The 27,738-nt window shown below is 42.5% G+C and overlaps 1 protein-coding gene across 3 annotated transcripts in view; it reads right to left on the reverse strand.

Annotated features, from left to right (window-relative positions):
* Window positions 1-27,738, reverse strand: part of LOC121562277 (leucine-rich repeat and fibronectin type III domain-containing protein 1-like protein) — a 143,215-nt gene that overhangs the window by 58,801 nt on the left and 56,676 nt on the right. For all 3 annotated transcript variants that reach the window (XM_041874588.2, XM_041874596.2, XM_041874590.2), the window contains exon 2: window positions 80-282. The gene's annotated coding sequence lies outside the window, so the exon portion shown is untranslated. The remainder of the gene's footprint in view (window positions 1-79; window positions 283-27,738) is intronic.

Here is a 27,738-nt window from a genome sequence, read left to right on the forward strand (position 1 = left end):
AGAAAGTCTGTCCATTATGCACACTGTGTAACATCCCAAGATTGCCAGTGCTGTTCAATACGTGTACTAATATACATACCTCTATCTGGTATGGTCTGGCAGGGTAGTGATCCTCATGAAGACTGTGTGGGCTGTGTTGGCCTAGCAGAGAAGGGCAGACATGGGCAGGTACATGTGGTCAGGGTGCGGCTGAGCAGGGGGTAAGGGTGACTTCCTAAGCAGCATCTGGGTGTCGGGAACTAAAGGAAACAACTGGGTCCCTTATGGAGGATGTTCATTGACCTGTGGGTGAGAGAGAGACACAACATTATACACACGGAGTGTACAAAACATTAAGAACACGTTCCCAATATTGAGAACAGACTCAATTTGTCAGGGCATGGACTCTACAACGTGTCGAAAGCATTCCACAGGGATGCTGGCCCATGTTGACTCCAATGCTTCCCACAGTTGTGTCAAGCTGGCTGGATGTCCTTTGGGTGGTGGACCATTCTTGATACACACAGGAAACTGTTGAGCGTGAAAAACTCAGCTGCGTTTCAGTTCTTGACACAAACCGGTGCGCCTGGCACCTACTACCATACCCCTGTTCAAAGGCACTTAAATATTTTGTCTCACCTACAGTGAGGGAAAAAAGTATTTGATCCCCTGCTGATTTTGTACGTTTGCCCACTGACAAAGAAATGATCAGTCTATCATTTTAATGGTAGGTTTATTTGAACAGTGAGAGACAGAATAACAACAAAAAAATCCGTAAAGACGCATGTCAAAAATGTTATAAATTGATTTGCATTTTAATGAGGGAAATAAGTATTTGACCCCCACTCAATCAGAAAGATTTTTCTGGCTCCCAGGTGTCTTTTATACAGGTAACGAGCTGAGATTAGGAGCACACTCTTAAAGGGAGTGCTCCTAATCTCAGCTTGTTACCTGTATAAAAGACACCTGTCCACAGAAGCAATCAATTAATCAGATTCCAAACTCTTCACCATGGCCAAGACCAAAGAGCTCTCCAAGGATTTTAGGGACAAGATTGTAGACCTACACAAGGCTAGAATGGGCTACAAGACCATCGCCAAGCAGTTTGGTGAGAAGGTGACAACAGTTGGTGCGATTATTCGCAAATAGAAGAAACACAAAAGAACTGTCAATCTCCCTTGGCCTGGGGCTCCATGCAAGTTCTCACCTCGTGGAGTTGCAATGATCATGAGAACGGTGAGGAATCAGCCCAGAACTACACGGGAGGATCTTGTCAATGATCTCAAGGCAGCTGGGACCATAGTCACCAAGAAAACAATTAGTAACACATTACGCCGTGAAGGACTGAAATCCTGCAGCGCCCGCAAGGTCCCCCTGCTCAAGAAAGCACATATATATGCCCGTCTGAAGTTTGCCAATGAACATCTGAATGATTCAGAGGAGAACTGGGTGAAAGTGTTGTGGTCAGATGAGACCAAAATGGAGCTCTTTGGCATCAACTCAACTCGCCGTGTTTGGAGGAAGAGGAATGCTGCCTATGACCCCAAGAACACCATCCCCACCGTCAAACATGGAGGTGGAAACATTATGCTTTGGGGGTGTTTTTCTGCTAAGTGGACAGGACAACTTCACCGCATCAAAGGGACGATGGACGGGGCCATGTACCGGCCAATCTTGGGTGAGAACCTCCTTCCCTCAGCCAGGGCATTGAAAATGGGTCGTGGATGGGTATTCCAGCATGACAATGACCCAAAACACACAGCCAAGGCAACAAAGGAGTGGCTCAAGAAGAAGCTCATTAAGGTCCTGGAGTGGCCTAGCCAGTCTCCAGACCTTAATCCCATAGAAAATCTGTGGAAGGAGCTGAATGTTCGAGGTTGCCAAACGTCAGCCTCGAAACCTTAATGACTTGGATAAGATCTGCAAAGAGGAGTGGGACAAAATCCCTCCTGAGATGTATGCAAACCTGGTGGCCAACTACAAGAAACGTCTGACCTCTGTGATTGCCAACAAGGGTTTTGCCACCAAGTACTAAGTCATGTTTTGCAGAGGGGTCAAATACTTATTTCCCTCATTAAAATGCAAATCAATTTATAACATTTTTGACATGCGTTTTTCTGGATTTTTTTTTGTTATTCTGTCTCTCACTGTTCAAATAAACCTACCATTAAAATGATAGACTGATCATTTCTTTGTCAGTGGGCAAACGTACAAAATCAGCAGGGGATCAAAAACTTTTTTCCCTCACTGTATTCACCCTCTGAATGGCATGCATACACAATCCATGTCTTAATTGTCTCAAGGCTTAAAAATAATTATTTAACCTGTCTCCTCCCTTCATCTACACGGATTGAAGTGGATTTAACAAGTGGCATCCATAAGGGATCATAGCCTTCACATGTATTCAGTCTACATCATGGAAAGAGCAGGTGTTCATAATGTTTTGTACACTCAGTGTATATGCTTGATATGTTTTGAGAAAAACTACGCTATCATATGGTAGGTTATAGAACAACCTACCAACAATGAAATCAAAATCAGAGAACAGTTATGTGGAATGACGAAACACATTCCACAATGGAGTAGCCAATTGATTCTACTCTATTCCAGACTGTATTCGATCCTGTTTTATTCTATCAATTTATATGATATGCTCAACTTAACTATAATATTCTCATCTTAATTCTATTCTATTCACAGCAACAACAAAAAAGTAGCATCTTAGAGTACTTTTCATTTTAGTCATTTAGCAGACGCTCTTATCCAGAGCGACTTACAGTTAGTGTATGCATACATTTTCATACTGGCTCCTCGTGGGAATTGAACCCACAACACTGGCATTGCAAACGCCATGCTCTACCAACTGAGCTACACGGATGGCCGGATGACAGATTTATCCCCCTCTAAACTGTTCCTTCACGGCTGACCTCTCAGCGGGAGAGCAGAGTTAAACTCTGCAGCGACTCCAAATCAGCCCAACCCACCGCCTTGCACTCCTGCTTAGAACTTTTGCACGTGTTGTCGGAAATATGCCCTAGAGTATCATAGCTCATTTGTATTTGCAGACCATAAAAACAGTGCATAATAATACACTGATGCACTGTCAAGTCCTTACTAACAAAGGGAGAGGAAAATAACACAGACTCACTCACTCACACACACACACACTCACACACACACACAGTGTCTCATATCTCTGGGGTTATTTACATCATTGGCCTGCTTTCAAACTAGACAGGAAGGAATTGTGTTTTTATTTAATCAGAGTATTTATCTACAAATATCTTCCTGTCTTCCTCTCCTCCTCTCTTGCTCTTTCCCACATTTCCTCTATATTTATTCTCTCCTCTCTCCCTTTCTCAGCAATATGAACATAATTAGACAACCACTCATTAGCGTCTGCATAAAAAAAAAAAAAACGTTTTCATTACATATGCTCTCATTGGTTTCATGATCTAACAACAGGCTAGGTAGTTGCAGAGGTTGCCATAAAAAAGCATTGTCATCATTTACAGAAATAGAACAAAATTAGGAGAGGAAGGGAGAAGACACTACATATAGTATTATTAATAATAATGAATAACTATAGCCATGTTTAAAGGGATAGCTCACATTTCCCTAATCTACCATTTCCTGAATTTCTGATTCTCCATATACTGAGCGAATGGAGTTGAAAACATCTCAATGTGTCACCTAAACTGAAATACCCAGGCTGGCCCTGTGTCTGTGTCGTGTGTGCTCTATACGCGTGCTCTATATGTTCGAACAGACCTGGCCTAACTCTGGCACACGTTACACACAGGAATCTGTGACCCTTCACCTAGCCCAGATGAGCACACTGTCATGGTGGAGCTGTGAGGGATTTATCACGCGCTCATCAGATGTAACCGTCAGCTCAACAGCCCTGTCAACCAGCAGAATAACAATGCCGGTGGGTTACTTTGATCAGACGATAAAGAAGTTCATTTTCCAAACAACAACACAAACATCAGACAGGAAACACTGGCAGCTACTGTACGTGGATGAGGAGCGTGGGTTGAGAGTGTTGGGTAAACGTGCCCGTCATGTGTCTGTGAGACAGTATGAAATATCCACTTAGGCATGAGAATCCTGAGTAAATAGAGACTGCATTAAGCTGGGTTAAAAAGCCTTGATGGATTTCTGGCCACCCATGCCTAAGCTTAAGCTTCTAGAAGCACCTCTGGGTGTGGGCTGGCTCTCCTAAGTCAGTCGAAAACCAACTCTTCTCTCCGACTCCTCCATTACAGTATTGCAGCCTTTTAGCATGGGTCGATACTGCACAGTAGGGAAGGGAGACTATGTGTGCGTGTGTGTGTGGACTGTGCTGACCACTCTGTCTCCCATTCCATGTACCAGAATGCTGCCATTGGCGAGGACATTCTCACCTTTATTGTTAAGGCAAGGATGGAAGTTTTGCTAACAAAAAACAATCTAGCACTCTGGTACCCTGCAAACCATGACCCATTATGTATTCTACATGAGTCAAATGTAATGGAGTCCATTGCCCATGTTGTGAATGGCTGCTGTTCATACAATGATTTGTACATTGCTAGACATGACCGCCTTGTTGACCCGATAGCCAGCGAGGTGAGAAAAGTGGTCTCACCTAGGGCTGTTGAGGTGACCGTATTACCGCCACACCGGCGGTCACGAGTCATGAAGGCAGTCAAATTCCACGTGACCGTTTAGTCACGGTAATCAGGCTTCTCCAAGCTCCGATGCTGCTGATGGTCATTAGTAGCCTACCAAACTTGCTAACTGCCTTGTACTCAGCACTCTATTGTCCCTCTAATCACTCTGACATCAATGCAAATGTAATCGAAAATCTAATCAAACACTTCATTAGAGCCCATGAGCTCATGTTGCGCAACATTTCTATAGGCTATGCAATTGTGCGAGAAAACAGAATGATGGCCTAAAAAGAGGATCCCATCAGCTTTCTATAGGCTAGGCCTACTATATTTATTTCTGAACTTTCCTAATATTAAGCACATTGCTTATATTTACAACAGGCCTACCTGGCTGGCATGAAAATGAACCGCGCAAAAAGCGTCCTCCATTCGCTATTTAAGTGCATAGATGACATATATTTTTTCCCGCTGCCCCTGTTTTGATACAGGTCTATGATAATGGTCCATTATAAATCAAAACAAATTTCACACATATATTATTTAGTATATGGTAAAGACAAGATTTAATAAATAATAGTCTGATGGGTTACAATATTAGCCTATCATTTGTGAATTATATATTATCACTTGTGAATGATGCCCAGCATAAGAAACAATGCCTTTTTTTTGCTACTTTTTCTAATCATAGTCGCACACCTCATGTAGCCTAGCCCATAGGCTTATATGTTTTGATAAGGTTTGTATCACAACTAAAGTGGCCAAATAACTTCTTAAAAATTAAGCACATTCATCGTCTTTAATAATACAAGGGGTGTACAGCCTAACTGGCATACATAAGCAGCATGTGAGTTTCAAGTTTGGGGAAGATAATTTTCACCATGAAAATGCACCTTTATAATAAAAGCATTACATGCATAATTGCATTTGCGGTCACTTTTGATAATGGTGTTATCCGCTAATGGAGCGTTCGCGCTTATGGCCTACTACCATGTGAAGAAATAGCCTAATAGTTTATCAACATTTTAAGCTAAACGTTCTGATCTGTTGCGTCAGCCACATTGTGTAAAAAATGTTTTTTAATGCTAATGGTTGTATTAATTTGGGATCAATCGCATCCCACAACTGTCCCAGACTATGTATGGAATATTTATTTATCTCACAGAATAGAATAGGTCAACTTTTGTATTATGGGGGATAGTAGATTGACATAGGCTAGTGCTTTTGCTGTTCGTTAGGTCTACTCATCTTGTTGGCTGACGACAAGTAAATGTGGACAGTTCTTCCGATGTGTCTGTCTTCACTTGTAGCCTGTGAGAAAGACCCGATCACGTGATGGAGAGCCATGTGAGTGAGAGGTGATTTGGAGCGTTCAGCTAACAGGGAGAAGAGCACAACGGCCACTGGCCGCGAAAGGTATGGATTGTTTTAGGGTGTATTACGGCCACACAATGGGGATGCCGCCGTGGAATTCGAGGCATTATCAAGTGCTTGTCAAATTGTGAATGAGTGACTGATGTAGTGTGTACAGCCTGAGCAAAAAAAACTAAGCAGAGCTCATGCCTTTCAAGCAACTTTTTTCAAATCATCATTAGGGTCGCATCATGCAGCCTTACAAAGTATTACAAATCTACACATATAGCCCAACGTTTGTAGAACAACTAAAGTTACATTAATATCTCTAAATTAAGCATATAGAAATACCTATTTCTTTGTTAACCGCTCAACACAGAATAGCCCTATGTGCGCACTCCCTCAAATCGTTTGGAGAAAATATCCTTTCTATTTTATTCAGCTTTGTTCAACTGTACTCTTCATACTATAAAATAATGCCACGGAATTAAAAGCAAATCTTGCTAAATGAACTAGTGTAGACCACAGCCATTTGGCATAGCCAGATCAGGACCTAGCATGAGGACAACTCAGAGTATGCTATTCTGTTCTTCTGAAATAGAAAACATTTTATTCATATCATGCTGTCTATCCCTGTGCTCTCCTCTCCGCACAGGCTATACAAACACCTCACACCGCGTGGCTGCTGCCTCTCTAACCTGGTGGTCCCTGCACGCACGACCCACGTGGAGGTCCAGGTCTCCGGCAGCCTCTGGAACTGCCGTTCTGCGGCCAACAAGGCAGAGTTCATCTCAGCCTATGCTACCCTCCAGTCCCTCGACTTCTTGGCGCTGACGGAAACATGGATTACCACTGAAAACACTGCTACTCCTACTGCTCTCTCCTCATCTGACCATGTGTTCTCGCATACCCAGAGAGCATCTGGTCAGTGGGGTGGTGGCACAGGAATCCTCATCTCTCCCAAGTGGACATTCTCTCTTTTTCCCCTGACCCATCTGTCTATCTCCTCATTTGAATTCCATGCTGTCACAGTCACAAGCCCATTCAAGCTTAACATCCTTGTCATTTATCGCCCTCCAGGTTCCCTTGGAGAGTTCATCAATGAGCTTGACGCCTTGATAAGTTCCTTTCCTGAGGATGGCTCACCCCTCACAGTTCTGGTTGACTTCAACCTCCCTACGTCTACCTTTGACTCATTTCTCTCTGCCTCCTTCTTTCCACTCCTCTCGTCTTTTGACCTCACCCTCTCACCGTCCCCCCCTACCCACAAGGCAGGCAATACGCTTGACCTCATCTTTACTAGATGCTGTTCTTCTACTAATCTCACTGCAACTCCCCTCCAAGTCTCCGACCTTTACTTTGTATCCTTTTCTCTCTCGCTCTCCTCCCTCCCTCAGGGTTGAGGAGGCAGAATCAGGAGATTGGAGGGAGAAGGATTGAGCAGAGGGAAGAGATGATAGGATGGAAGAGGAGAGAGTAGTGGGAGAGAGAGAGCGAAGGTTGCGGCGGCGCGTTACCATCTGTGTAGGGGCAGAGTGAGTAGTGTTGGAGGAGAGCGAGAGAGAAAAGGATACAAAGTAGTGGTCGGAGACATGGAGGGGAGTTGCAGTGAGATTAGTAGAAGAGCAACATCTAGTAAAGATGAAGTCAAGCGTATTGCCTGCCTTGTGAGTAGGGGGGGGACGGTGAGAGGGTGAGGTCAAAAGAGGAGAGGAGTGGAAAGAAGGAGGCAGAGAGAAATGAGTCAAATGTAGACGCAGGGAGGTTGAAATCCCCCAAAACTGTGAGAGGTGAGCCATCCTCAGGAAAGGATTTTATCAAGGCGTCAAGCTCATTGATGAACTCTCCAAGGGAACCTGGAGGGCGATAGATGACAAGGATATTAAGCTTAAATGGGCTAGTGACTGTGACAGCGTGGAATTCAAATGAGGAGATAGACAGATGGGTTAGGGGAAAAATTGAGAATGACCACTTGGGAGAGATGAGGATTCCTGTGCCACCACCCCTCTGACCAGATGCTCTCGGGATATGCGAGAACACATGGTCAGACGAGGAGAGAGCAGTAGGAGTAGCAGTGTTTTCAGTGGTAATCCATGTTTCCGTCAGCGCCAGGAAGTCGAGGGACTGGGGGGTAGCATAGGCTGGGATGAAGTCAGCCTTGTTGGCAGCAGAACGGCAGTTCCAGAGGCTGCCTGAGACCTGGAACTCCAGGTGTGTGGTGCGTGCAGGGACCACCAGGTTAGAGAGGCAGCAGCCACGCGGTGTGAGGCGTTTGTGTAGCCTGTGCGGAGAGGAGAGCACAAGGATAGGCAGAGGCATAGTTGACAGGCTGTAGCAGATGGCTACAATAATGCAGAGGAGATCGGAATGAAATGAACTAAACATCTGGGAAAGGAGAGAGCAGGGCCTCCCTCACCAAAAAAATATAACTCTCCCAACTTCCACCTCAGAAACTATAATTGTTTCACTGAACCACCCGAATAAAACTCTCCCAACTTCCACTTTAGAAATTAGAATTGTTGTAAACTACAGCGGTTCAATGTTTCAAGGAATAGACTCAACTTACTTTATTCAGCTAACTAACTATGACGCCATAGCTAACTAGCATGCTAGCATCCAATAACACACAGTTTAGCACCAATACTTGGTTACAACAAACTACCAATAGTGTGTTAACACACTAAACAGATAATTCGTGTCCGTGTCTAGTTCTTTCATAACGCAGCAATAATTAAACGTTGGCAAGCTTGCACAAAGATATTGTATTTAGCTACTACAGTACAGCTAGCTGGTAGTGTTGGCTAGCTAGCAATGGCTGCTGTGTTGACTTTGTTTGAAAAACGACGTCGCTGCGAACGAATGTAGCTGGCTAAAAGGATATTGTATTTAGTTGCTACCGTTGCTAATCAGCTAGTCCAGGAGGTGAGTTAGCTAGCTAGCTTCGTGCTACACCCGGCACCGCCAAATACAAAAGTAACATACAATAACTACATACAACAACTACCCACAACAACCCACGATGCCTAGCTACAATACCCAACTACAATCTAAATACATAGTTTAAGCCTTACTCGACAAAGCCCAAGCTATGCATAAAGCCAAACTTACCCGACGCCAGCTGTCTGGGTGGTTTTCTGCAATCAGTAGCTGTAATTAAGTACACTAGCTACTAACTACCTAACGTTAATGCTTCAGATAATGAGGTTAGAAAACAGCTGAATGGTAGGTAGCTAGCTGGCTTAATTACAGGTACTCTTAAGCGTGAAATAACATTGGAAACAACTATCCACCGTTGCTAAAAGTTACCAGTAGCTACCCGCTAGCTAGCTAGCTCTATCGGTTAATGCTTCAGATAATGAGGTTAGAAAAACAGCTGAATGGTAGGTAGCTAGCTGGCTTAATTACAGGTACTCTTAAGCGTGAAATAACATTGGAAACAACTATCCACCGTTGCTAAAAGTTACCAGTAGCTACCCGCTAGGTTAGCTAGCCTTGTGCTCACTGGGCTCACTCGAATACAATACTTACCTACAATAATTACCTATAATTACCTACAATAACTACCTAAATAAACTACCTACAATATCTAACTACATTACCTACCTACCTACAATCTAAATACATGGTTTAAGCTTTACTCAACACCATATAAGAAGCCAAGCTTACCTCCTGCTAGAGAAAACACAACCTCACCCGACGTGAATACCAGCCGCTCCTCCCAGAGTGCGAAGAGCCTTGGCGTGACCCTGGACAACACCCTGTCGTTCTCCGCTAACATCAAGGCGGTGACCCGATCCTGTAGGTTCATGCTCTACAACATTCGGAGAGTACGACCCTGCCTTACACAGGAAGCGGCACAGGTCCTAATCCAGGCACTTGTCATCTCCCGTCTAGATTACTGCAAATCGCTGTTGGCTGGGCTCCCTGCATGTGCCATTAAACCCCTACAACTCATCCAGAATGCCGCAGCCCGTCTGGTGTTCAACCTTCCCAAGTTCTCTCACGTCACCCCGCTCCTCCGCACACTCCACTGGCTTCCAGTTGAAGCTCGCATCTGCTACAAGACCATGGTGCTTGCCTACGGAGCTGTGAGGGGAACGGCACCTCCGTACCTTCAGGCTCTGATCAGTCCCTACACCCAAACGAGGGCATTGCGTTCATCCACCTCTGGCCTGCTGGCCCCCCTACCTCTGCGGAAGCACAGTTCCCACTCAGCCCAGTCAAAACGGTTCGCTGCTCTGGCACCCCAATGGTGGAACAAGCTCCCTCACGACGCCAGGACAGCAGAGTCACTCACCACCTTCCGGAGACACTTGAAACCCCACCTCTTTAAGGAATACCTGGGATAGGATAAAGTAATCCTTCTACCCCCCTTACCCCCACCCACCCACCCAAAAAAAAAAAAAAAAAAAACATATTGTAAAGTGGTTATCCCACTAGCTATAAGATGAATGCACCAATTTGTAAGTCGCTCTGGATAAGAGTGTCTGCTAAATGACGTAAATGTCAATGTAATGCTTCTTTATACCTGTCTAAAATAAATAATGGATTTATTGTGAAGGTGTAGGCTATATTACATGGATTTCTTCCACATTTTAAAATCTAGATGTTCCAAAGGTCTGCATCAGTGTCTTGTAGGCTATGTGAGGAAGCCAGCAGATGCTAAATGTGTTTATGTTAATTAACGGTCAATTACCGTGTGACCAACAGTTATTTGCTTGAAAATCACTGGCTGACGAAATGTTGTGACCGCCACAGCCCTAGTCTCACCAACAGCACACATGCATAAACTTTTTTGTGTAAGGGGAAGCTGGTTTGATGTTGATGATGATGTGTTTTCCTGTGTGCCAAATATTGTTGTTGTGGGGAGAGGCCAAGGGGAGGTGCTCATTTTGGAAGTGAGCTGCTCATTTCACAGCTACATGGAGCAGGCCTTTGCCAAGAAGAGCCCCTCGTGGCACGCTTGGACAGCCTCGGGTGTAGGTACAAGCTGGTGGCACTGATATTCGGCAGTCTCGGCCACGTACACAGGCTTGCAGTGTGTGACCTCCAGATTGCGTGCCTGACAAAAACTAGGGCAAAGCAGTTGGCTAGGTACTGCTCTGTTTCAGCTGTCGTGGGCAGCCTAGCTGTTTTGAGAAGGAGGTGCTTTCTGTACCCTTGAGTGCCATGCGTACAGGGACCTTTGAAATGTTTGTATCCTTTTTTTGTAAATTTGATTGGTGCGAGCATGCATGTGTGAAAACTAATGTGTGACTGCATGTGTGTGTGAGTGCATGACTGGGTATGTGTACAAAGCACATACGTTTGTGCATCTCACAATCCATCTCACTGGAACTTCACTTGCCATGATTAATCAATCTGTCCATAGGGACATGCAGCACTGTGCGAGAATAGAACCCTCTGAGAGCGCTGATATTAACTCAGAATATCTGACCTCACACAGCTGATCATGCGGAGAGGATTACAGATTTAGATCTTAACATACAAAGGAATCAAACAGTCACATAAATACTACTGAAAAGCACTTCCGGTGTCCATGCATAGAACACACTTAAATACATCAGAGATAAACCATGTTGGTTCTAATATGGCAGTCAGTGAGACAATTGTGATTCAGAGTGCATCAAGGCTCCCTACACGGGTCTGCAGATTGGAGAGGGCTCTAGCCAGTCCAATGGCTTATTCCAGAACAGTGGCTGAAGCATTGTGAAGCACTGCGGGGAGATAGATGCAGAGATGTCACTTTGCGTTGAGCAAAATGAAGGCTTTATAATTGGAGCTCACTCTCGTGATCGGCGGGGTGGAGAGCGACGGCCTCAACGTGATGCGAATCCAGTCACTCGTATTACAGCAGCGTTCCAAGTCACACACCCCTGACGCCTCTACCGCTGGACCAACCTGAGGAGTGAGGCACTCTGTGTGAAACTGACGGGCTAGTGCTCCCAATAATACCTTCAAATAAGTCACGATGCAAATGGTCCGCTCTTATCTTTTCTCCCAGTTTTCTTCCAGCTTTGGTACCGAGGCGACAGATGCAAGACAGCTGATAACTGACCGGCAGATGTGGGCCTAGCTAAATCCCAAGGGAACATTTCCTTGCCTTACTGCCAACAGATAATAATCTGCTTTGCAAGCAGGGGGACAATTTAACTATCTATTAGCAAAGGCATCACATTTGCTCCTCATTACGAGTATGCAAACTGGTCTTGACACTCATTCCCCAAAATCCAAGCGTCCAGCGGCATAGCTTTAGGCTTATTGGCGTCTATTTTAGATCAGATTATTTCTAGTTAAAGTCCTCCCTCCTTGTGGCTGTCATTTGCCAGATGTAAGTGTGGATGGTTTCTGACACCTCTGTGAGGTACGGGCCTTTCAGACAATGCAGTGGACCGTCTCTCTCCTCAGCCTATTCCCTTTCTGTCTAAGCAGTGGCTATAGCAAGGCCCAGATCGCCTCGCCTTTCTCTCAGTCTGGCTGCACCACTAATTATTTAGTCTATATATAACCCCCCTCTCTGTCTGTCTGTCTGTCTGCCAGGACTGCCTGCCTGCTTTTCTCATCTCCTGCTCTAGCCCCACACCAGATCCATGTATCTAAACCCCATTTCATTCAAACTCTACAGCAGGCAGAATAATACAATAATACATTTTCGTGTGGATAAAGAATGATGCTGTTTGAGTGAAAGGCTCAATATTTGCTGGTTGCTAGTTTGACGATTGAGGCAAAGATCAAAGAAGAAACGGCAAATGTGAGCACAGGAGGTGCAGTAAAAGAGAAAAGAAAGAAACTTGAAAAAGAAAGAGACGTGTGCCTGTTCTCTGTTCTTCTGCTAGATAGTGCAGAGGGCTCTGGGTCTTACTGCAGTCAATCCAGAATGTCTGGCAGAGACAGATGTAATCTTCTAAACACCAGTATGTTCCTGTTACGCCGTTTCCATCTCTGCTGTAGACAGTTGTCGCATCATGAACATTCTATTGCCATCCAATATCAAACTTGTCATTGTTGTTACGTAAAAGTGTAAACACAAAAATGACAGGCTGTATGACATCAACAGCATGGTGGTCCAAATAACATAAGTGCTGTCTTTTAATTTAGTATATATCTATGTATCAAGCCAGGCAACTAAAAGCAACTTTCTAAACAATGTTTGGTTTGTTTCTAGCTTGTTAGCTAGCTAGCTAGCACTCCCTAAAAACATGCCACTTCGATGCAGCTACGACTGGAAGTGACTTTTCATAGCAGGTTAGGAGAATTTACGCAGCAGGTTAGGAGAATTAGGTTAAGGTTAGGAAAAGGGTTAGCTTTCCCTAACCTGATGCGTAAGTTCTCCTAACCTGTTACGAAAAAGTCACTTCCAGTTGTAGCTGTATCGAAGTGGCGTGTTTTTAGGAAATATCCTAATGTTCACTAGTTCAAATAATGACCAGAGCATAGCTGACAACATCTTAACTTTAGCTAATTTGTATTCATTATTACAGGAAGCTAAATCACTATCAATTACAGGGTAATGATAATGACCTGATAATGATAATGATAGATAATCAAATCAAATCAAATGTTATTGGTTGCATACACATATTTAGCATAATGATAATGATAATGATAGATAATGACCTGAAATGGTCTCTTCACACAGACAATGTGGTGAAGAAGGCGCAACAGCACCTCTTCAAACTCAGGAGGCTGAAGAAATTTGGCTTGGCCCCTAAAACCCTCACAAACTTATACTGTTGCACCATTGAGAGCATCCTGCCAGGATGTATCACCACCTCGTACAGCAATCACACCGTCCGCAACTGCAGGGCTCTCCAGGGGGTGGTGCAGTCAGCCCAACACAACAGCTGTGGCACACTGCCTGCCCTCCAGGACATCTACAGCACCCGGTGTCAAAGGAAGGCCAAGATCATCAAGGACCTCAACCACCGAGCCACGGCCTGTTCACCGCGCTACAATCTAGAAGATGGAGACAGTAGAGGTGCATCAAAGCTGGGACCAAGAGACTGAGAAACAGCTATCTCCAGGCCATCAATCAGACTGTTAAACAGTCACCACTAGCCAGCCTCTTCCCAGTACCCTGACCTGAACATTAGTCGCTGTTCTAGCTGACTACCACCCGGTACTCTACCCTGCAACTTAGAGACTGATGCCCTATGTTCATAGAGTCATTGAACACTCTTTCACCAACTTTACACAGTTGAAGTCGGAAGTTTACATACACTTAGGTTGGAGTCATTAAAACTCGTTTTTCAACCACTCCACAAATGTCTTGTTAACAAACGATCATTTTGGCAAGTCGGTTAGGACATCTACTTTATGCATGACACAAGTAATCTTTCCAAAAATTGTTTACAGACAGATTATTTCACTTATAATTCACTGTATCACAATTCCAGTGGGTCAGAAGTTTACATACACTAAGTTGACTGTGCCTTTAAACAGCTTGGAAAATTCCAGAAAATGATGTCATGGCTTTAGAAGCTTCTGATAGGCTAATTGACAATATTTGAGTCAATTGGAGGTGTACCTGTGGATGTATTTCAACTCAGAGCCTCTTTGCTTGACATCATGGGAAAATCAAAACAAATCAGCAAAGTCCTCAGAAAAGAAATTGTAGACCTCCACAAGTCTGGTTCATCCTTGGGAGCAATTTCCAAACACCTGAAGGTACCACGTTCATCAATACAAACAATAGTACGCAAGTATAATCACCATGGGACCACGCAGCCATCATACCGCTCAGGAAGGAGACGTGTTCTGTCTCCTAGAGATGAACGTACTTTTGTGCGAAAAGTACAAATCAATCCCAGAACAACAGCAAAGGACCTTGTGAAGATGCTGGGGGGAAAAGGTACAAAGGTATCTATATCCACAGTAAAACTAGTCTTATATCGACAAAACCTAAAAGGCCGCTCAGCAAGGAAGAAGCCACTGCTCCAAAACAACCGCCATAAAAAAGCCAGACTACGATTTGCAATTTAACATGGGGACAAAGATTGTACTTTTTGAAAAAATATCCTCTGGTCTGATGAAAAAAAAATAGAGCTGCTTGGCACTAATGACCATCGTTAACTCCCGAGTGGCACAGTGGTCTAAGGCACTGCATCACAGTGCTAGCTGTGCCACTAGAGATCCTGGTTGGAATCCAGGCTCTGTCGTAGCCGGCCACGACCGGGAGACCCATGGGGCGGCGCACAATTTGCCCAGCGTCGTCCAGGGTAGGGGAGGGAATGGCCGGCAGGGATGTAGCTCAGTTGGTAGAGCATGGCGTTTGCCACGCCAGGGTTGTGGGTTCGATTCCCACGGGGGGCCAGTATAAAGAATTAAATGTATGCACTCACTAACTGTAAGTCGCTCTGGATAAGAGCGTCTGCTAAATGACTAAAATATTATGTTTGGAGGAAAAAGGGGTTTGCTTGCAAGCCGAAGAACACCATCCCAACCGTGAATCACAGGGTGGCAGCATCATGCTGTGGGGGTGCTTTGCTGCAGGAGGGACTGGTGCACATCACAAAATTGAGGGCATCATGAAGAAGGAAAATTATGTGGATATATTATATCAACATCTCAAGATATCAGTCAGGAAGTTAACGCTTGGTCACAAATGGGTCTTCCAAATGGACTATGACCCCAAGCACACTTCCAAAGTTGTGGCAAGATGGCTTAAGCTATTGGTGTGGCCATCACAAAGCCCTGACCTCAATCCTATAAAAAATGTGTGGGCAGAACCAAAAAAGCGTGTGCGAGCAAGGAGGCCTACAAACCTGACTCAGTTACACCAGCTCTGTCAGAAGGAATGGGCCAAAATTCACCCAACTTATTGTGGGAAGCTTGTGGAAGGCTACCCAAAACATTTGACCCAAGTTAAACAATTTAAAGGCAATGCTACCAAATACTAATTGAGTGTATGTAAACTTCTGACACACTGGGAATGTGATGAAAGAAATAAAAGCTGAAATAAATCATTCTCTCTACTATTATTCAGACATTTCACATTCTTAAAATAAAGTGGTGATCCTAACTGACCTAAGACAGGGAATTTTTACTAGGTTAAATACCAGGAATTGTAAAAACTGAGCTAAGGTGTATGTAAACTTTCGACTTCAACTGTACAGTATATAGTGGATTCTAGTCATTTAATCTGGGTTGTGTGAGTATTGTTTTTTTATTATTATTGGTAGGTATTACTGCACCGTTGGAGCTAGAAACACAAGTGTTTTGCTGCACCTGCGTCTGTGACAGCATGGGCTTCACCATTGAGGCTACAATCCTTAGTAATCCCCACCGAGTTGACTACTTTGACTACTTTAAAATGGCGGAAGCATGGTGGAAGCCCTCAATGGCACTGCCCATGCTAAAATGGCCTTCTAGTCACTAAAGGCCTATATCTTTCTCTATAGGTGTGCACTGTCTCGTTGCTGGTAACCATGACAATGGACACTGTCTCGTTGCTGGTAACGGACACTGCGACAGGGTCAAACTTGAACTTTTTTCATGCATTGGAGACATGGAAAACCAACAGTCGCATGACGGTCTACAGACATTCCACGGAGTATAAATGAAATGTTGTTTTGACCAGCAACACTTGTCGCATTCTAATTGTCTACAGACATGTTGTTAGACCAAGTATAAACCAGCCTTAAAGATCCACTGAACACCACGATTGGCACTTGTTTTTAGGTTGCTCATTAGAAAAACAAGATTGCAGTGTTGGAGTTGTGTTTGCTGACCGATTCTGCATTTGGTTAATGATGTTTGTCCCCCATGAGACACTGTAGCCTATTTTTTTTTTCTTTCTTTTTTTTTTCTTGGGGAGGTAGATCAGCTTTAATATTGCAGAAAGATTGTAACTACCATCAATGTAATTATCTGCATCACTTCCAATCCCCCACATGTTTTTTTTCTTCTCGCAAATATATATATATACACACTACCGGTCAAAAGTTTTAGAACACCTACTCATTCAAGGGTTTTTCTTTATTTTTACTATTTTATACATTTAAAACACATATGGAATCATGTAGTAACCAAAAAAGTGTTCAAAATATATTTTATACTTGAGATTCTTCAAATAGCCACCCTTTGCCTTGATGACAGATTTGCACACTCTTGGCATTCTCTCAACCAGCTTCATGAGGTAGTCACCTGGAATGCATTTCAATTAACCGGTGTGCCTTTCTTAAAAGTTAATTTGTGGAATTTATTTCCTTCTTAATGTGTTTGAGCCAATCAATTGTGTTGTGACAAGGTAGGGAGGGTATACAGAAGATAGCCCTATTTGGTAAAAGACCAAGTCCATATTATGGCAAGAACAGCTCAAATAAGCAAAGACAAACAATAGTCCATCATTACTTTAAGTCATGAAGGTCAGTCAATACGGAACATTTCAAGAACTTTTAAAGTTTATTCAAGTGCAGTCGCAAAAACCATCAAGCACTATGATAAAACTGGCTCTCATGAGGACCGCCACAGGAATGGAAGACCCAGAGTTACCTCTGCTGCAGAGGAAAAGTTCATTAGAGTTAACAGCCTCAGAAATTGCAGCCCAAATAAATGCTTCACAGAGTTCAAGTAACAGACAAATCTCAACATCAACTGTTCAGAGGAGACTGTGTGAATCAGGCCTTCATGGTCGAATTGCTGCATAGAAACCACTACTAAAGGACACCAATAAGAAGAAAAGACTTGCTTGGGACAAGAAACACGAGCAATGGACATTAGACCGGTGGAAATGTGTGCTTTGGTCCAAATTGTCCAAATTTGAGATTTTTGGTTTCAACCGGCGTGTCTTTGTGAGACGCGGTGTGGGTGAACGGATGATCTCTGCATGTGTATTTCCCACCGTAAAGCATGGGGGAGGAGGTGTTGGGCTCGCGAGTGGCGCAGCGGTCTAAGACACTGCATCTCAGTGCTTGAGGCATCACTACAGACCCCCTGGTTCGATTCCAGGCTGTATCACAACCGGACGTGATTGGGAGTCCCATAGGGCGGCGCACAATTGGCCCAGCGTCGTCCGGGTTTGGCCGGTGTAGGCCGTCATTGTAAATAAGAATTTGTTCATAACTAACTTGCCTAGTTAAATAAAGGTAAAATATATAAATAAATACATAAAAAATTATGGTGTGGGTTGCTTTGCTGGTGACACTCTCAGTGATTTATTTAGAATTCAAGGCACACTTAACCATTCCAGGTGAAGCTGGTTGAGAGAATGCCAAGACTGTACAAAGTTGTCATCAAGGCAAAGGGTGGCTATTTGAAGAATCTCGAATATAAAATATATTTTGATTTGTTTAACACTTTTTTGGTTAATACATGATTCCATATGTGTTATTTCATAGTTTTGATGTCTTCACTATTATTCTACCATGTAGAAAGTAGTAAAAATAAAGAAAAACCCTTGAATGAGAAGGTGTTCTAAAACTTTTGACCGGTAGTGTATATATACATATACATACATACACATAAATATACACATACATATAAATACATGTACTGTACATACATATATATATATATACATATCCTTAAAAAATATATATTTCCCTTTATTACTTTCCAACCCCACCACGCCTTCCCTAATTGGAGTAAACTAGTGAAAAACAACGCTTAGGCCTCTACTTCCAGCTTATAAATACTAAATTATATATGGACACAGTCAATTTTACAATAATTCTATTTTGTTTGTTTTTACTCCTGAAATTCCTCTACCCTCAACCTTTCTGATCGTTTTCATGATGTCCATCCGGTTTGCTTCTATATGCCATATCTTTCTAACTGTGCTCTTTCACAAAAGCTCTCAACCTGTAACCTACAGTGGGGAGAACAAAGTATTTGATACACTGCCGATTTTGCAGGTTTTCCTACTTACAAAGCATGTAGAGGTCTGTAATTTTTATCATCAAATCAAATCAAATTTTATTGGTCACATGCGCCGAATACAACAGGTGCAGACATTACAGTGAAATGCTTACTTACAGCCCTTAACCAACAGTGCATTTATTTTAAACAAAAAAAGTAAAAATAAAACAACAACAAAAAAAGTGTTGAGAAAAAAAAGAGCAGAAGTAAAATAAAGTGACAGTAGGGAGGCTATATATACAGGGGGTACCGTTGCAGAGTCAATGTGCGGGGGCACCGGCTAGTTGAGGTAGTTGAGGTAATATGTACATGTGGGTAGAGTTAAAGTGACTATGCATAAATACTTAACAGAGTAGCAGCAGCGTAAAAAGGATGGGGTGGGGGGGCAGTGCAAATAGTCCGGGTAGCCATGATTAGCTGTTCAGGAGTCTTATGGCTTGGGGGTAGAAGCTGTTGAGAAGTATTTTGGACATAGACTTGGCACTCCGGTACCGCTTGCCGTGCGGTAGCAGAGAGAACAGTCTATGACTAGGGTGGCTGGAGTCTTTGACAATTTTGAGGGCACTTCAACTGAGGTACACTTCAACTGTGAGAGACGGAATCTAAAACAAAAATCCAGAAAATCACATTGTATGATTTTTAAGTAATTCATTTGCATTTTATTGCATGACATAAGTATTTGATACATCAGAAAAGCAGAACTAAATATTTGGTACAGAAACCTACGTTTCCTGTAGGTCTTGACCAGGTTTTCACGCACTGCAGCAGGGATTCTGGCCCACTCCTCCATACAGACCTTCTCCAGATCCTTCAGGTTTCGGGGCTGTTGCTGGGCAATACGGACTTTCAGCTCCCTTCAAAGATGTTCTATTGGGTTCAGGTCTGGAGACTGGCTAGGCCACTCCAGGACCTTGAGATGCTTCTTACGGAGCCACTCCTTAGTTGCCCTGGCTGTGTGTTTCGGGTCGTTGTCATGCTGGAAGACCCAGCCACGACACATCTTCAATGCTCTTACTGAGGGAAGGAGGTTGTTGGCCAAGATCTCGCGATACATGGCCCCATCCATCCTCCCCTCAATACGGTGTAGTCGTCCTGTCCCCTTTGCAGAAAAGCATCCCCAAAGAATGATGTTTCCACCTCCATGCTTCACGGTTGGGATGGTGTTCTTGTGGTTGTACTCATCCTTCTTCCTCCTCCAAACACGGCGAGTGGCGTTTAGATCAAAAAGCTCTATTTTTGTCTCATCAGACAACATGACCTTATCCTATTCCTCCTCTGGATCATCCAGATGGTCATTGGCAAACTTCAGACGGGCCTGGACATGCGCTGGCTTGAGAAGGGGGACCTTGCGTGCGCTGCAGGATTTTAATCCATGACGTCGTAGTGTGTTACTAATGGTTTTCTTTGAGACTGTGGTCCCAGCTCTCATCAGCTCATTGACCAGGTCCTGCCATGTAGTTCTCGGCTGATCCCTCACCTTCCTCATTATCATTGATGCCCCACGAGGTGAGATCTTGCATGGAGCCCCAGACCGAGGGTGATTGACCGTCATCTTGAACTTCTTTCATTTTCTAATAATTGCGCCAACTGTTGTTGCCTTCTCACCAAGCTGCTTGCCTATTGTCCTGTAGCCCATCCCAGCCTTGTGCAGGTCTACAATTTTATCCCTGATGTCCTTACACAGCTCTCTGGTCTTGGCCATTGTGGAGAGGTTGGAGTCTGTTTGATTGAGTGTGTGGACAGGTGTCTTTTATACAGGTAACGAGTTCAAACAAGTGCAGTTAATACAGGTAATGAGTGGAGAACAGAAGGGCTTCTTAAAGAAAAACTAACAAGTCTGTGAGAGCCAGAATTCTTACTGGTTGGTAGGTGATCAAATACTTATGTCATGCAATAAAATGCAAATGAATTACTTAAAAATCATACAGTTACATTTTCTGGATTTTTGTTTTAGATTCCGTCTCTCATAGTTGAAGTGTACCTATGATACAAATTACAGACCTCTACATGCTTTGTAAGTAGGAAAACCTGCAAAATCGGCAGTGTATCAAATACTTGTTCTCCCCACTGTATATGCTTATTATGGACCCAGTATTCTTTACATTAGTTAGCTTGTTATTATTAGTTGTTGTTAGTTGTTATTAGTCCCATTCTTCAGCTCCATTCAACACCTCCCATCTATCTCTTAACACCATCCATACTGGATTTCTATTTGTCATATATTTTTCAAATGTACTGTGATGTTTGACAAAAGTTCTGAACCCTTCTCATTGTTTCTACAGATTGGAAATTGAAAATAAACATTTTTGCTAAAAGTATTATTATATTATTGATCAATTGACTATGACTTTTCAGATCACCCATTAGTGCTATCTGCATGGTTAGCTCCCAGGAAATATTGCAGTCCTTCAGCCATTCCTGGACCTGTGACCAAAAACAAGCTACAAATGGACAGTACCAAAACATATGATCTAATGATTCTGTCTCTTCACAGCAAAATCTGCAGAGCTGGGAATATTGTATCCCCCAAATAAATAACATTATATTGGTAGCAATAATTTTTTTGAATAATTTATATTGAAACATTTTTTGAAGTTTTGAATCTGGCGTCGTTTTGCGTATCAGTTCATAAACACTATGTCATGGAATCGGTACGTCGAAAATGTCTTCCCAACTATTTTGCAATCTATATGGGACGGCTGTCGATTCTTTGGTCCTTAAATTAAACTGATATACTTTTTTATTTATCACAATTTTCTTTAACCAATTATTGTTTTAAATGCAGGGCCAACAGACAAGTTCCTTACTTTTTCCCCCTTCCACTTTCCTCTTCCATTTTTGCGGTATTGCTGCAATTATTTGGTTGTAATTTTGGGTAGAGCAGAGATGTTCATATGTTTTTGTTAGCTGCATGTGCGACATAACTCCACCAGTCCTACCTATGATATAATTTACGAAGATTACACCTTTTTTAAACATTCTTTCAAAAAATGATGTTTTTTTAATCAATTAGTATGTTTGAGTTTATCCACAATATTTGTTGCATTATTTTTCTGTTGTTTATGGAGGATTAAATTGAAATTTCAACCAACATTCTATGGCTTGTTTTAGAAATAGTGATATTTGGGAGATTATTTCCTTTTCAAATAACTGAAAGTGAGAGGCTGTAATCTTAAAAAAGGGGAAAAGGCCATTCTTGATCATGGGGTGAGACAATCTTACTAATTTGCTAGAGAACCAGTTCGGATTTAAGTATAACTTTTGTATGACTGAAGCTTTTAGTGATAGGTCAAATGCTTTAATATTTAATAATTTATGTCCTCCAAATTCATATTCATTATGTGAATAGACCCGTTTATTTTTCTCTGGCTTGCTTTTCCAAATAAAATTGAATATTTTTTCTCAAATAATTTCAAAAACTGTTCGCTAGGCGTACGCAAGACCATAAGTGAATAGGTAAACTGGGATAATACTAAAGAGTTAATCAGGGTGATTTTTCCACAAATAGTCAGGTATTTACCTATCCATGGAAGCAAGATCTTAACTATTTTTGCTATCTATTAAAAGTTATTGGAATGAGATCATTTATTTCATTTGGGTATGTATGTGGTCCTCTGTAGCTCAATTGGTAGAGCATGGCGCTTGTAACGCCAGGGTAGTGGGTTCGATCCCCGGGACCACCCATACGTAAAAATGTATGCACAAATGACTGTAAGTTGCTTTGGATAAAAGCGTCTGCTAAATGGCATATTATATTATAATTCCAAGTATATCACCATCAGACCATTTTATTGGTAAACTACATGGTAATGTACATTTTTTATTTTTTTGTGATCCAATACGTAATATAGTACATTTATCATAATTTGGTTGTAATCCAGAGTGGTTAGAAAATGTATCTAGATCCTCTATGAGGCTGTAGAGGGATTCAAGTTGTGGATTTAAAAGAAAACATGAATCATCAGCGTACAATGACACCTTTGTTTTTATGCCCTGGATTTCTAATCCCTTGATATTATTATTGGATCTGATTTTAATAGATAACATTTCGACGGCCATAATAAATAGATATGCCGATAATGGACAACCTTGTTTTACTCCTCTTGACAGTTTAAAACTTGCTGAGAAATAGCCTTTATTTACTATTTTACACCTAGGGTTACTATACATGATTTTAACCCATTTTATAAGAGATTCTCCAAAATTGAAATGCTCCAGGCATTTATATATAAACTCCAGTCGTACTTTATCAAATGCCTTTTCAAAGTCTGCTATGAATAGCAGGCCTGGTTTCCCAGATTTTTCATAGTGTTCTATTGTTTCCAGTACTTGCCTTATTAATCTCCAATGAATCGTCCATATAAAAAATCTGTCTGATTAGAATGAATAATGTCCGACAAGCCCTTTTTAATTATATTCGCTATACATTTTGCTCTAATTTTTGCATCACAACACTGAAGTGTAAGGGGCCTCCAATTTTTATAATGGACTGGATCTTTATATTTCCCACTTGTATCCTGTTTCAGTAATAATGAAATCAGACCTTCTTCTTGAGTGTCTGATAATCTACCATTTACATTGGAGTGGTTAAAACATGCTAATAACGGTCCTCTGAGTAAACCAAAAAAAGGTTTGGTATACCTTAACTGGTATGCCATCCGACCCTGGAGTTTTCTCGGACTTAAAGTCTTTAATTGCATCCAGAAGTTCCTCCTCTGTAATTTCTCCTTCACATGAGTCTTTCTGTATGGCTGTTAAATAGAAAAAAATCCCTACAATTAGTTTCAGTTAGAGGAGATGGAGGTGACTGAAAAGAAAACATATGCTGAAAGTACTTTGCTTCATCCTTCAAAATATCATTTGGTGAATCATGGGTGACTCCGTCATTTGTAAACAGTTTCAGTAACTTATTTTTGGTAGCATTTCTATGTTGAAGATTAAAAAATAATTTTGTGAATTTTTCTTTTCTTTTTATAATATATTACACTTGATCTTTCTTGAATAAGTTTCTCCATTTCTTTTTGTATTTCCTCTAATTTATTCTGAGCCTCTATGGACTCTTTTGACATAAATTGCTTTTGTTTTCGAGATGAGTACTGAAATGCAATGCCTCTAAAGGCATATTTAAAAGTGTCCCATACAATAAGGGGATTTGCTGTACCTATGTTATGCCAGAAAAAATCTGTTAGAAATTCCTCTGTCCTAGTTAAAATCAAGTTTTCTTGATAAAATGTCCAATATCCTCGCCCACGTGGAAATTAGTAATGTATATGCCAATTATATGACGGTCCGACTGCATTCTGTCCCCTATCAACCCTTTTTAAACTTTTGGTGCCAACGAGAATGACATAAGAAAGAAGCCAAGACGACTAGCTTGATTGAGTCTCTGCCATGTATATCTCACTAGGTCAGGATATTTAAGCCTCCATATATCTACGAGTTCTAATGTATCCATGACATTCATGATTTCCTGAAGAGCATGAGGGTGATAGTTTGTAGTATGATTTCCTTTACACTGTAGCCTATTTCATTTCCTCAAAATCCCCAGAATGATAAGATAACTCAAGAAATCTGTCATTCATTTTGACGTTTTGGTCGAGGATGTTTTAGTTGCGCAATTTTACATCTAACTAGGGTGGTTTGTGCAGTATTTCTTAAGTAAAAAAATGTGTGAGGTGTTGTAAACAGTCTGAGTTGTTGGGCAGCTCTGTCTCACTGTCTATGCTATTGGATAGAGAGCAATCACCACAGCTGTTCACCCCATGTTAGTGGGCAAATGGACATCGTCAAATCAAAACCCAAATCAAATTTTATTTGTCACATGCTCCAAATACAACATGTGTAGACCTTACAGTGAAATGCTGACTTACAAGCCCTTAACCAGCAATGCAGTTTTAAGAAAGAATACCCAAAAAGAAGAAGAAATAAAAGTAACAAATAATTAAAGAGCAGCAGTAAAATAACAATAGTAAAATAACAATAGCGAGGCTATATACAGGGGGTAACGGAACAGAGTCAATGTGTGGGGGCACTGGTTAGTCGAGGTAATTGAGGTAATATGTAGACGTAGGTAGAGTTATTAAAGTGACTATGCATAGATAATAAACAGAGAGTAGCAGCAGCGTAAAAGGGGGGCAATGCAAATAGTCTGGGTAGCCATTTGATTATATGTTAGAAGCTGTTTAGAAGCCTCTTGGATCTAGACTTGGCGCTCTGGTACCGCTTGCAGTGTGGTAGCAGAGAGAACAGTCTATGACTAGGGTGGCTGGAGTCTTTGACAATTTTTAGGGCCTTCCGATGAAACCGCCTGGTATAGAGGACCTGGATGGCAGGAAGCTTGGCCCCAGTGATGTACTGGACCGTACACACTACCCTCTGTAGTGCCTTGCGGTCGGAGGCCGGGCAGTTGCCATACCAGGCAGTGATGCAACCAGTCAGGATGCTCTTGATGGTGCAGCTGTAGAACCTTCTGAGGATCTGAGGACCCATGCCATATCTTTTCAGTCTCCTGAGGGGGAATAGGTTTTGTTGTGCCCTCTTCACGACTGTCTTGGTGTGCTTGGACCATGTTAGTTTGTTGGTGATGTGGACACCAAGGAACTTGAAGCATTCAACCTGCTCCGCTACAGCTCTGTCAATGAGAATGCTCGGTCCTCTTCTTTTTCCTGTAGTCCACAATCATTTCCTTTCTTGATCATGTTGAGGGAGAGGTTGTTGTCCTGGCACCACACGGTCAGGTCTCTGACCTCCTCACTATAGGCTGTCTCGTCGTTGTCGATGATCAGGCCTACCACTGTTATGTCATCGGTAAACTTAATGATGGTGTTGGAGTCATGCCTGGCCATGCAGTCATGAGTGAACAGGGAGTACAGGACTGAGCACGCACCCCTGAGGGGCCCCAGTGTTGAGGATCAGCATGGCGGATGTGTTGTTACCTACCCTTACCACCTGGGGGTGGCCCGTCAGGAAGTCCAGGATCCAGTTGCAGAGGGAGGTGTTTAGTCCCAGGGTCCTTAGCTTGGTGATGAGCTTTGAGGGCACTACTGTGTTGAACGCTGAGCTGTAGTCATTGAATAGCATTCTCACATAGGTGTTCCTTTTGTCCAGGTGTGAAAGGGCAGTGTGGAGTGCAATAGAGATTGCATTATCTGTGGAGCTGTTGGGGCGGAATGCAAATTGGAATGGGTCTAGGGTTTCTGGGATAATGGTGTTGATGTGAGCCATGACCAGCCTTTCAAAGCACTTCATGGGTACAGACGTGAGTGCTACGGGTTGGTAGTCATTTATTTTATTTTTTTCACTTTTATTTAACCAGGTAAGCCAGTTGAGAACAAGTTCTCATTTACAACTGCGACGTGGCCAAGATAAAGCAAAGCAGTGCGATAAAAACAACAACAACACAGAGTTACATATGGAATAAACAAAACGGACTGTCAATAACACAATAGAAAATCTATAGACAGTGTGTGCAAATGTAGTAAGTTATGGAGGTAAGGCAATAAATAGGCCATAGTGCTAAATAATTAAATTTAGTATTAACACTGGAGTGATAGATGTGCCGAAGATGATGTGCAAATAGAGATGCTGGGGTGCAAATGAGCAAAATAAATAACAATGTAAATAACAATATACGGATGAGGTAGTTGAGTGGGCTAATTACATTTACATTTTACATTTTAGTCATTTAGCAGACGCTCTTATCCAGAGCGACTTACATGAGCAATTAGGGTTAAGTGCCTTGCTCAAGGGCACATCGACAGATTTTTCACCTAGTCGGCTCGGGGATTAGAACCAGCGACCTTTCGGTTACTGGCACAACGCTCTTAACCACTAAGCTACCTGTCGCCCAGCTGGGCTGTGTACAGGTGCAGTGATCGGTAAGGTGCTCTGACAACTGATGCTTAAAGATAGTGAGGGAGATAAGTGTCTCCAGCTTCAGACATCTTTTCAGTTCGTTTCAGTCATTTGCAGCAGAGAACTGGAAGGAATGGGGATGACCAGTGAGATATACCTGCTGGAACGCATACTACGGGTGGGTGTTGCAATGGTGACCAATGAGCTAAGATAAGGCAGGGATTTGCCTAGAAGTGATTTATAGATGACCTGGAGCCAGTGGGTTTGGCAACAAATATGTAGTGAGGGCCAGCCAACGAGAGCGTACAGGTCACAATGGTGGGTAGTATATGGGGCTTTGGTGACAAAATGGATGGCACTGTGATAGACTACATCCAATTTGCTGAGTAGAGTGTTAGAAGCTATTTTGTAAATGACATCGCCAAAGTCAAGGATCGGTAGGATAGTCAGTTTTATGATGGCAGGTTTAGCAGCATGAGTGAAGGAGGCTTTGTTGCGAAATAGGAAGCCAATTCTAAATTTTACTTTGGATTTGAGATGCTTAATGTGAGTCTGGAAGGAGAGTTTACGGTCTAACCAGACACCTAGGTATTTGTAGTTGTCCATATATTCTAAGTCAGACTTCTATGTCGGGCGGGTGGGTGCAAGCAGCGTTCAATTGAAATGCATGCATTTAGTTTTACTAGCGTTTAAGAGCAGTTGGAGGCCACGGAAGGAGTGTTGTATGGCACTGAAGCTCGTTTGGAGGTTTGTTAACACAGTGTCCAATGAAGGGCCAGATGTATACAAAATGATGTCGTTTGCGTAGAGGTGGATCTGAGAGTCACCAGCAGCAAAAGCGACATCATTGATTTACACAGAGAATAGAGTCAGCCCGAGAATTGAACCCTGTTGCACCCCCATAGAGACTGCCAGAGATCCAGACAACAGGCCCTCCGATTTGACACATTGAACTCTATCTGAGTAAAATAAATAAATAATTGGTCATTTAGCAGACGCTCTTATCCAGAGCGACTTACAGGAGCAATTAGGGTTAAGTGCCTTG

This window comes from Coregonus clupeaformis, chromosome 5 (genome assembly GCF_020615455.1).
Source record: "Coregonus clupeaformis isolate EN_2021a chromosome 5, ASM2061545v1, whole genome shotgun sequence".
NCBI lineage: Eukaryota > Metazoa > Chordata > Actinopteri > Salmoniformes > Salmonidae > Coregonus > Coregonus clupeaformis.